Source organism: Passer montanus, unplaced genomic scaffold, assembly GCF_014805655.1.
Source record: "Passer montanus isolate IOZ18808 unplaced genomic scaffold, ASM1480565v1 scaffold9, whole genome shotgun sequence".
Lineage (NCBI taxonomy): Eukaryota > Metazoa > Chordata > Aves > Passeriformes > Passeridae > Passer > Passer montanus.
The window spans coordinates 10867680-10878683 of NW_024374367.1; the positions used below are offsets into that span (position 1 = coordinate 10867680).

The 11004-nt window shown below is 45.0% G+C and overlaps 1 long non-coding RNA gene across 2 annotated transcripts; it reads right to left on the reverse strand.

The window, feature by feature from the left end:
- Positions 1 to 958: 958 nt before the first annotated feature.
- Positions 959 to 9649, reverse strand: LOC120514169. Of its 2 annotated transcripts, none has more exons than XR_005630421.1 (5): positions 9487 to 9649; positions 8438 to 8632; positions 5064 to 5173; positions 2931 to 3109; positions 959 to 2620 (listed from the first exon to the last, which is right to left on the reverse strand). It is a non-coding gene; the product is annotated as an uncharacterized LOC120514169 (long non-coding RNA). The 2 variants fall into 2 exon arrangements; XR_005630420.1 differs by having other exon boundaries at positions 8438 to 8726.
- Between the last annotated feature and the right edge of the window lie 1355 nt (positions 9650 to 11004).

An 11004-nucleotide genomic window follows, 5' to 3' on the forward strand; every position in this document is an offset into this window, starting at 1 on the left:
GTGAGATGGAAACGCCCCTGCAGGTCTCCAAACCAGGCTCATTTCAGGGCAGTGTCAGGACTCTGAGTGCTCCTCTGCCGTGTCACCTCCCACCGTTCCCTGCCTCTCTGAGCCAAAAATCTGTCCCCAGGAATCCCCTCCGTTCCTGTTGTCTGCACGGAACAATGGAGAGCTGAGGCTTCTCAGCAGCTCCAGGCTAAATCAGCACTAAAGGGATGGCAAATTCATCACCCCAGCACGTTCCTGTTGGTCTGAATGGAGCAATGGAGAGCTGAGGCTTCTCAGCAGCTCCAGGCTAAATCAGCACTAAAGGGATGGCAATTTCATCCCATTTTACATGCAACCTCAAAGGCATCTTGAACTTGGAGTATCTGCTAAAAGTAGGTGTGTCCATTATTTATTAGCAGTTAGACAGTATCACATATCAGAAAATGCAACAAAATTGTCTTATTGTGTTTTTTTTTCCCCTATCCAATATGTTTTTATTGTTTATTTTGATTTTAGGACAGAAACACTAGAGGAAAATTCACCAAATTAAGTGTTTGCCAATGTTTTCACAGAAATATTTCCACTGGAGGTCAGCTCCACATTTCCAAGAGTAATTTAATAACCTAAATATATTATATCAAAAATCCCTCTGGAGTCCTTGCAGACTAGAGAGATGTTTGTAGGTCATTTTAAGGAAATCAACATATACTTTGAAGATGACTCCAGAATCCCCTCTGTGCTATAGATTATTGTTGGACAAATTGTCCCTGAATCTATTTATTTTTATATATTTATTTTTTGCAGTGCTATGAGAAAGCATTGGTTTATCTAGCTGAAAGTGTCTTGCTGTAGTTACACAACTGCACTGATGTTTGGCAGAGCACAGCAATACTGACTGAGAAAACAATTGAACAGATCAGTGCCACACTGAACTGAAGGTGCTGCACACTGAGAAAACAATGGAACAGATTAAAAGTTACCTAGGAAAGATTTATTTCTCAAAATTGTTTAGTGGGACTCTACAGCTTAAAACCACTCTAATATCAAAACAGATGCTATAAATGATTTCACTCAATCCCACTGCTCAGAATGCCTGAAATGATGATCTGTGCACTTCTTGAATGCCTTTTGCATCTTTCAATGTGCACATTTCTCTTTTATTTCAAATGGAAAAAGGAAATTTCACCCAGGTATTCTCAAAACATTGACAAACTTTGAACAAAAAGCCATTCAAGTCAATGTAGGCTGGATTCATCAACCTGCAGGTTACACTGGCCAGCAGGCAGGCAGGAACTCGGTGTGTGCACAGAATCCTGGAGAGGCTCAAAGCCAGGTGGGTTTTTGGCCAGGCCAGGTTCTGCTGGCTTGGTGGGGCTGATGTTGGGGCTGGCAGAGCACAGTGCCTTTGCTGCCCCTGCCCTGCAGCCTGGATCAGCATTGGAAGTGCAGCATCCATTCAGTGCCACACTGAACTGAAGGTGCTGCACACCGAGAAAACCTGGGCTTTGGGCAGCCAGAGGCACATCCCTCCTTCCAGGCATCTCCTCATGCCCTGCACAGTCTGTCTGTCTGTCTGACACAACAGAGAGAGCAAATTAAGCAAGCAAATAATAAATGTAATAGCTTTTAAGCTTTTTGCTTCCTGGTGAGGTTTTCAGCAGGCAGTGCTATGCCACTGAAGGGTTCCTGTCCTGCTGGCCAGGCAGAACATCCCCAGCTTGCTGAGCCTCACAGAACAGCAAAACCTCCACTTCCATCCTCGATGCTGCAGTGGAGAGAGCAGGGCAGCAGGCCAGCTCTGAGTAACCCAACAGGAGTGTGAGTGAGGAAAACCCTGACCTAACTCATTTTGTTGTTCACTCAGAGCATCCAGGCAGGGGCCAGCTGCTCTCCATCCTTCCTCATCCTGCAACAATGAAGTAAGAGTCACTGTTCATTTTCTTGCCTGATCCTAGAGCAACACACATGCTTAAGCACATCTAATAAATATTTCTCCTAGCTCAGAGAAGAGTAACATTTATTCTTGCTTTAAGAAAAGATTATACCCTCTAAGTATACCCTTGCATTGCTCTGGCTGTATGCAGCTGGTTTGGGATGAGATGGCTGCAGATTCTGGCTGGAATAGCACTAATAAAACAAGAATCCAGAAATGCTTCAGTTGCATCAGGAAGTATATTCTGCAGTGAGAGGAAAACCTCAGCTGCTCCCTGAGAGATGCAGGGGGATCTGTCCCTCCCACACCAGCAGTGCTGGGTGATCTGGGCAGAGCTGTCTTTGCTGCTGAGGTTGAGCTTCTCAGCAGGGCAAGGACAAGGCGGGTTTTTCTGGGGGAAGACTGGAAAGTGTTTGTGTCCCTGGATAGTCTGTGGAAGTGTGTGGGTGTTTCTCTTGCTTTGAGGGCCCGGTTCCACAGAATACTTGGGCACATGTGTAACCAGAAAGGACGTCCAGAAGGAGTCCTGCAGAGACAGACACTTCAGCCTCTCAGCTGCAGCAGGATCCAAACAGTTTTCCACGAAATCTCAATTGCTTTTCTTTTGTTCCAGCCACAAAAATAGCTTTCATTCTGGCAAGTCGCTGCCTGTGTAGCAGCTGAATCAAACTCAGTTTGAAGTACAGCATGTCCTCCCCCCTACAACAAAAAAATACCCCAATACAGGTAAGAGATCTTGCACTACTCAATATTACCTGGCTACTAATGTGAAAAACAGAATTAATTCAATGCCAAAAAGTTGCGAGAGAGTTTGTGCAAAAGCAACATCAATTATAGGGACTGTGTCATACCAGAGCTAATTTACAGCAATTTCAGTTTACATTCCTTGGCCAGCACTGCTTATTGAATAATTAAATGGCCAGATGACACACAATCAGATTCAGAAGCCTTCAATGAATATCACTTTCCCAGTTCTGAAAGGAATTTAATAATGAAAATGTCCACTTACTGTCCAGTTTACCATTTTCTGGAGGAAGCTGAAAATCTGTGATATCCATGAGATCATCTTCATGGTATTTTTTCCAGAACAGAAGGAAACCTGAGCCATTGCCTCCTAGTGGAACAGGATTTGGGACGAAAACACCCCTCTTTTCATCTTCACATAATGAAGCTTTCTGACTGGGATTCCTATGTCATTAAAACAGACACATCATTAAACCAGACACTTCATTAAATTTGGAAACACATTTAAAGAGTGTGGGATAACTTCCTAGAACTATAAAGAAAACAATTATGATTGTAGCAAAAGAAACATTTTCCACCTCACATTATTCAGTATGCATTGAATATCTAGTATTTAATATGCATTGAACACAGTGCCTTGTGTTGTATAAAGACACTGTGTTTCTCAGCATATAAACATTTAATTGCAATGATGTCTCACATTTCAGCTGCAAAGCTAGACACATATGTTTTCTGAATGTGTCAAATAAGCAAGACACAATACTTGGTGTATTGAGAAGAATGTGTTTAAACCACATGCCAAAGTAAACAGGAAAACTAAACTATTGGTTGGGATGTGTTTTTGTTTTTTGTGGGGTTTTGTTGGTAATTTTTAAGGATCACAATGTTTTATTGGAGCCCTAATACATATTAAAATAAATATATATGAAAAAGTGTTGATTCCTCTACAGAATGAATTGCACATCCACCTGAAAAAGACACTTGAAATTTTGAAGAGTGTCAAAGTGCCACTTTGCTCACATATATTTTACTTTTCTGGCTTATAAATCCAGAATGCACCTAAATAAGTGACAGATTTAGTTAGACTAAGTTTTACAGTGAAACTGCAGCAGAGACCCCCCCTCTGTACAGAAAGCCATCCTGCAGAGAAGCAGGGCTGAGGCAGCTGCAGGAACTCAAACTTTGTGTCCAGGGGCTCCATGCAGATGAACAGCCAGGACAAAATATGGAGGAATTCCTCTCCCAAGGCAATAATCCCCACCTGCAAAATTGTTGAACAAGGTAAACTGAAAGTTTCCTTGATAAATTTGCATTTCATGAGTGGACCTTTCACTTTATTTACTCAGCTATGCTATGTCTGATAAACATACTTTTCCATCATACCTCCTGGGACTTCTTTAAGGTACCTACAGAATTAAAGCCCAAACCCATGAATTGTAGAGCCAGTGTGAGGGAGATGGTGAGAAAAGCATCAACCCCATACAGCAGCCCAGGCTCGTGCCAGATTAGTGTCTGCATCACCATGGCTTGATGTAAACAGAAATTTCCTGTCTTGGATCAGGGGATGGGGGATTTGATGTGCAAAGGAGGGGAGGATGAAAGGGTAAAGCCCCTGAGTACGCAAAACAGGCCCAAGTTAGAAATGCCACTGGAGAATCACAAGGAATTGCTTCCAAAAGCCTGGTTTGCACATTTGTTAGTACACCCTGGGACTGACACAACAACAGGCCCAAGTTAGAAATCCCACTGGAGACTCACACTTCCAAGGAATTGCTTCCAAAAGCCTGGTTTGCACATTTGTTAGTACACCCTGGGACTGCCCCGTGAAGGGGAAGCACCTTGTTGTTCCAAGGAGTAAACAGGCTGGGGTTTAGTGCAGGCAGGTGTTGGCTGGTGATGGATCTGTGCTCACCTACCAGCTGTGTCTGTTTACAGGGCATCTGCTCTGCTCAAACACAGCAGCCTGATGCTGCAGTTTGTGCTGGGGGCCAGCAGAACTGACAGGAGGCTTTCCTGCCTGCCCATCACCCATCCCTGCAAGACCAGTCTGCTTTAGAAGATGAAATAGCCCAGTTGGTGCCTATTAAGCTACTGCCTCAGACACAGAGGCAGGGTAATCCTGGAGAGGGATCTTAACAGGCTTTGGGTAAGGCTGTTATGATGAGCACCATCCAGAACACCTGGCAGGAGATAACATGCAGACTTTTGGCTGAAAGATGGACTCACAGAGAGGGCCCAAAGGAGAGAAGGGAGGTCAGGACCTCTCCACCAACATTCCAGCATAAGGAGGCAGAAGTGCAAGACAACCTGTTTGAAATAAGATGTTAACTGGACTGGGATGGATGGGAATTGTTGCTGCGGAGAAAACCAACATCTGCTGGTCTGAACTGTGCAATACCTTGAAGGTCTCCATTGCTGGGATTGTCTGAAGCCTGCTCTTAGACTTCTTGCTGTCAGATTCCACTTCAAAACTGTTTCTTTCTCACTCTGTGGATGCACATCTGTCTGCTGGGAGAAGAGGGATATGCATAATTAAGTGCAAATAGTGTTCTCATGATGCAATGCAGACTCATCTAATATTTCCCAGGTACCCCCATCTCAAACAGCTTGGCAGGAATTTCCCAGTTGTGAGGTTGGGATTTAAGAACAGCAGTAAACTTGTGTGGTCCTGCAGAAGTGCTCCTGATGCACAGTGCTCTGATCCTGCCCTTGGGAACAGCTGTGCAAGTCCACACTTATGGCTGGGCTGGTATTTTGAAGGGAAGCTTGGTTTAGTTTATACGTTTTTCCTCCTTTTCCCTTAAGACAACCTTCACTTTAAACCCAAGATCTCTACATTTAGCACAGGGGGACAGTGCTGTCAAGCCACTGCCAGTGGCTGCTTTGTGTAATGTTCAAGAGACTCAGCATAGGAGACTAAAAAACCTCATAAGTAATCCCTATGGAAAGTGTGGAGGAGTGCAGTATTTTATGTCAGAATGCAGGAGGGCCTTTTAAGAGCAGCTGACAGGTTTGTTCGTTGTAGTTGTGCTGGAATGAAGAGAGAATGAACTCTCACCAGGGCTATGAGATGAGGGATGTGGCTCCTGAGTATACAAAGGGATCAAGAAGAGTCAATTGTGTGATTTCCATCTCTTCCAGCCCTGACATTTCACCTCTGCCACAAGCACATTGGGCAGGATAAGCTCACTTTTTTAGCAAATGCTTAGTAGATGAATGTCAACTGTTTATCACAATTTTTTTTTTGCCTTTTAGCTGGACCCCCAAAGCATTTTTGACTTTTGGCAAAGGGAATTGAGATATGCATTTATTTATTTATATAAGCAAAAATACACGCCAGAAATTTCCCTCATGATTGCTCATCCCAGACTAAGTTCTTGCTACCACTCCTCCTGGCTCAGCCTTGGCAGGTGGCTCAATAAATTGATAATATGCTGCACAACCCAACAAGGAGTTTTATCAATCCAAACAAACCCTCAACAGGAATGTTCAGTCACTCTTCTCTAGTTGAATCAGCCTAAATGTAACACTTTCATCCCAAGATAATGTTATTCTGCAGATTTGGATCTGTTCTTGCTGCTCCAGGGCTGTTTACATCTTCATACCTTGAGGGTTTACTAATTAGCAGCCTTCTTCCACACCCTTTGATATCACTAAAGTAATCTCAGTGTAAGGGACTGCTTTCTCATGCTGTCTCCGAGGGAGTGGAGAACAGCTGGAATCATTCAAAGTGTGAGAGTTTGAGCAGTTCCCCAAGAGCAGTGATTGAAAGATGGCAACAGCGTTGCTTACGCAAGTGCAGTGCCCTGACTGCTTCAGGATGGCTGTGGCTGACAGGATATGAAAGATATTTACCGCAAGCTCAGTCCAGAATCAGTAGACAGGTTTGTTGGCTGTAGTTGTGCTGGAATGAAAAGAGAATGAACTGTCACCAGGGCTATGAGGTGAGGGACATGGCTCCACAGTATGGAGTGGAAGGTGTCCCTACCCAAGGCAGGGGGGAGGTGGAACAAGATGATCTTTAAGCTCTTTCCAACACAAGTCATTCCATGATCTTTCATCTATTTAGAGAGAGGCATTCATTAATGAATACAGAACAAACTTTCCTTTTCCAAGCTCGATGCACGTAGCATTTACCAAACTCAGCCCTATCAGGATGGTAGCAATTTCCTTCACCAGACAGCAGTTTTCAAAGGGAGAGCTGGCACAGGTGGCTTCTCAGAACAAAAGAAAAGACATAACAATAATAGCTTTTTCTTTTTCCCTTTGAATGTTTTGCATGCAAGGCTGTGTTAAGTACAAAGCAGATGACAAGCTAAGAAGATTGTTTTGGCTGACGCAGGAGTCCATCTCTGTTCTGGTGGAAAGAGATGACAGCAACATGTGCGAGACAGCCTGGCTGAACTGCAGCCTTAATGTGAGATGTTCACATCTCAGTAGACTTCAAGATAAATGGCCTTTATCTTGTCTTCCATATGGTTTTGCTTTCCATGTAGTAAGAGAATAATAACATTGGCTGAAAGAGAGCAGCTCTCAGTCTGCACCAAGCTGGGAAAGCAGGGAAGAGGAGAGAAAAAATTGGAGGGCAGGAAGAAGCCCTCCATGGAGGATCCTGATGGAGTATGACAAGATGAAAGTGGTACAGCAGTAACGAGCAGCTCAGGAGCCTGAAGAGAGCCTGCCCAGCAGGTGGGGTGAAAGGTAGTTAATCTGGATGAGAAAGGATCACCTCCCTGGCATTGTTCACTCTCTCAGCTGGGCTTGGACCAAACCACTCACTGGTCAGTTTGCTTCAGGCCAAGCATGTGCTTTAGCACCTAGGTGGTTCAGAGTCTTGGAGGGAAGGTTACCTGTCACACCTGACATCATCAGGAGTTTTGCTGAGGATGTCACTGGGACTGTGCACTCTGTGATGCTCTAGGGAAAAGGCAGGGGCAACACTGGCTCTACTTCAGCATGATGATTACATTCCTAACTCCCACAGAGTGAGTGAGGATCTGCAAACACAGTCCTTCATCCCAGCAGTATTTTATACCTTAACGTATTAGTTGTCAAGGTTAAAGAGATATGAAATATGCATTAAAAGCCAAAGCAAATGCACTCAATGAGATAGCAGATCCACACTTCAATAAGTCTTTGGTTTTACAAGCCAATTTAGCCCAAGTCTATTAAGAACTCTTCCTGGTTAAAGAGAGAGGGTATTTTCTCTGCTACAATCATATCAGCCTGTACTCTGGGTTAATGGAGATAAGTACTACTGCCAGATTTTGTTCTTTCCCTGCATGTAATATAATGCCAGATGGTTCTGAATGGGTATTAAATCCCTCATGTGCATGACCTCCCCAAGGTTTTTATCATTAGAACCTTAAAATAATTCAAGGAAAGCTTTCCTTAAGCCTGATCATAAACCTCCTAATGAGGAGCTGAAGTCACAAAGAAAATCCTTTCTTTGATTCTCATTTGGTGTTTTTTTTCCTCCTTTATGACAAACAAGCAAGAATTCAGAGATGTTTAAAACTGTTTTAGTAGAAAACATAAAAAATGAGCATTCAGGTGAACAATTCAGGTTCCCAATGGGGTTCAGAGATGTAGAAACTGAACAGCCATCTTCAGCCTCTAGTGCATGGGCCAGTAACATCACCATCACCATCCCTCAAGGCACATATAAGAACTCTGTCAGTAACTGACTGTTTTATTCACAGTGCAATATAACACGTTGTGTCAGAATAAATACAATCCAATGTCAAATGAGAAGTTCAAATAGGACCTTACCTCACAGAAGTACAAGGACTTCCATGAACAGTCTCTTCACACTAACTGGAGTTATGCAAGTGCAGCTGAATTCCCAGAGATTTTCCTAGGAGTTTTCTGTCCTTCATTTGTACAGCATGGAGGATACATTTTATGATTTTACTTTTCGTTTTCTATTTGCTGTATACTGCACCAAGCCTTACTTGCTGCCTGTTGCTTGAGCACATAAGAGAAAATTATTCATATCCTCTTGGGTTTTCTGTACTTCTCATTAGTGGATCATCCAAAAGCAACAAAAGTATTCCTGCAGCTAAATCCCATGTTGTGAGAACAGAGAGGGGTGAGAAATAATAAAAATAAAAAAGTTTCAGAAATTTTGGGGTGTCCAAACTGTCCAAAAATCATTACAAGGGCCTTTACACTGTACATGTAAGACTCAGCTCTCATTAATATCTATATTGGAAATATGCAACATCTGCAAAAAACCCCAATCCCTGGCCAAAACCACAGAAGCAATCATCCTGAAAGAGTTTAGTTTGGGTAACTGAGGAAACTGAACCCAGTTCATTGGGAGGGCACTGAAATGCAAGAGACCTTAATCACAGGACCATCTTGCCTTGCCCTGAAGTCCCACACTCACCTCCATCACCCAGGAAGATGAACCTGAAAGATAACATGCTGCTTCCAAGATCTGACACTAGAGCAGAGCCACCCAGCATGGCAGGAGACCATTTATTTAGAAATAAATAAATTGAATATGAATAAAAATAGAAAACCTGTCTCAACACCTAGAAGTACCATCATGTCATCAAGGATGGCATCACTGTGCAGCACATGGTTTGGCCAAACCAGAGCCACTCTTGTCCACTTCTCATGCAGCCACACAGACAGGGCACGTGCAGGCAGCTGCTCTGTATTCTGTCAGAGATGCAGGTGGCCTCTGGAATGGGAGAGGCAGGGACCCTTTGCCAGAGCTCAGAGCTGAACCTGGAGCACTGAGCTCCAGATACTGGAGAAAACAACATCCTGATAGGTAACAGCAGTTTGAATGTAAGTCTGCCCCTTCTTACCTTCAGCTCCAGATGTCCTGCTCTCACTGCAGCCTCACCTCTTAGCTAAATTTGTCCTCCACCTTAATTACATTCTTGTTTTACATTCACTGTTTATGCCCACACCCAGTCTCCAACCATCCCCCCTGCTTAATTCTCATTGTATTTATCTCCACAGTTTCTTTATCAGCCTTGTTAGCAGCTCATTAACTCCCTGACTCCCACATTCTAACCAAAGCCCCCTTCACCTGGTTCTGATCCCTGTCCACCCACCCACTCCTCACAACCCTTGTGCCCACTGCCTCGCTCAGGCACCTTCACTGAGGCCAGCTTGATGCCATTCATCCCTAGATGATGCCATTCATCATCTAGGTCAGATGTCATCTGACCTAGAAGAGGTGTTTGTCTCCCCCATCCCAAACTGTCATCTGACCTAGAAGAGGTGTTTGTCTGGACAAGGAAAGCGTTCATGTGGTGAAATGCTGGCAAAGACTCAGGGCCAAAGCCCTGTCTGAATTTGGAAGGCATCAGAACTGGGAACGGAGCACAACAAAGACAGGTAGTTGCCCCCTTCATCCCTTGGTATAATTTTCCTCCCTGGCACCCTGGCCATGCCCCAGCAGCACCATCGTGGGCTGTGGAGGAGCAGCAAGGAAAGGCAAAAGCGAGTGTGGAAGGAGCTAATGAAGCTGTGCAGAGCCCTTCATCCTGCTGCCAGTGAAACCCTGCCCGAGTGCAGTGTTTTATAGCTGCACGCAAGCAATTTGTTATCCCAGGCCAAAAGAAAAAAAAAAAAGCATTGTTGGTTTCTGTCCATTCCTTAGATGCCATGTCTTAAAAGAACAAAGGAGCAATGCTGCCACCAGGCCTCACCAGAGAGGGATGTGCTGGGGCTGGAGGACAGGCCCCTTGTCCTGGGGAAACCTGACACAGAACTGGGGCATGGGACACAGGCTGCAGGACCCGGGGATGTTCCATCTCTGAGGATGAGGAGTACTCCTGGCACAACACCCTGGCACCTCCAGCAGGCTGAGAGCAAGGAGGGAGGCACGGGGTGAGCGGGTTCAGAGACAAAGCAATTTTACTAAAAAAGGAACTTGGAGCACTCCAGTGTGAGGCCGTGCCAGCTCTGTCTCCATCCCGCTCAGTCCCTGGCGACCAGGAGGAGGAGGAGGCAGTGGGAGGAAGATGGCAACAGGCACTCTGCTCTGCACTGGAGGCTCAGGGCCAGCCACAAGTGAGCCCGAGGGTCTCAGCCAGCCCACAGAAGGGTGGGGAGAAGCAAACGGGGGTTTGGGGGCTGCTCTCACCAAGGAGCAGCAGGACACTGGTGGGGGATCTCTCCCTCTGCTTTCTCCTCCCAGTCCTGCTGCCCAGTGGCACTCGCATGTTCCCCAGGGCATGGACCCTCTCCTGCTGTGTCTGTGTCTCACCCACGCCCTGGGACACCACACTCAACAGGACCCTGCCCCAGGGGTGCTGCTGTGTAACAGCACTCTCAAAAGCAGTCCTGGCTACATGGATAATATCAACTTATTA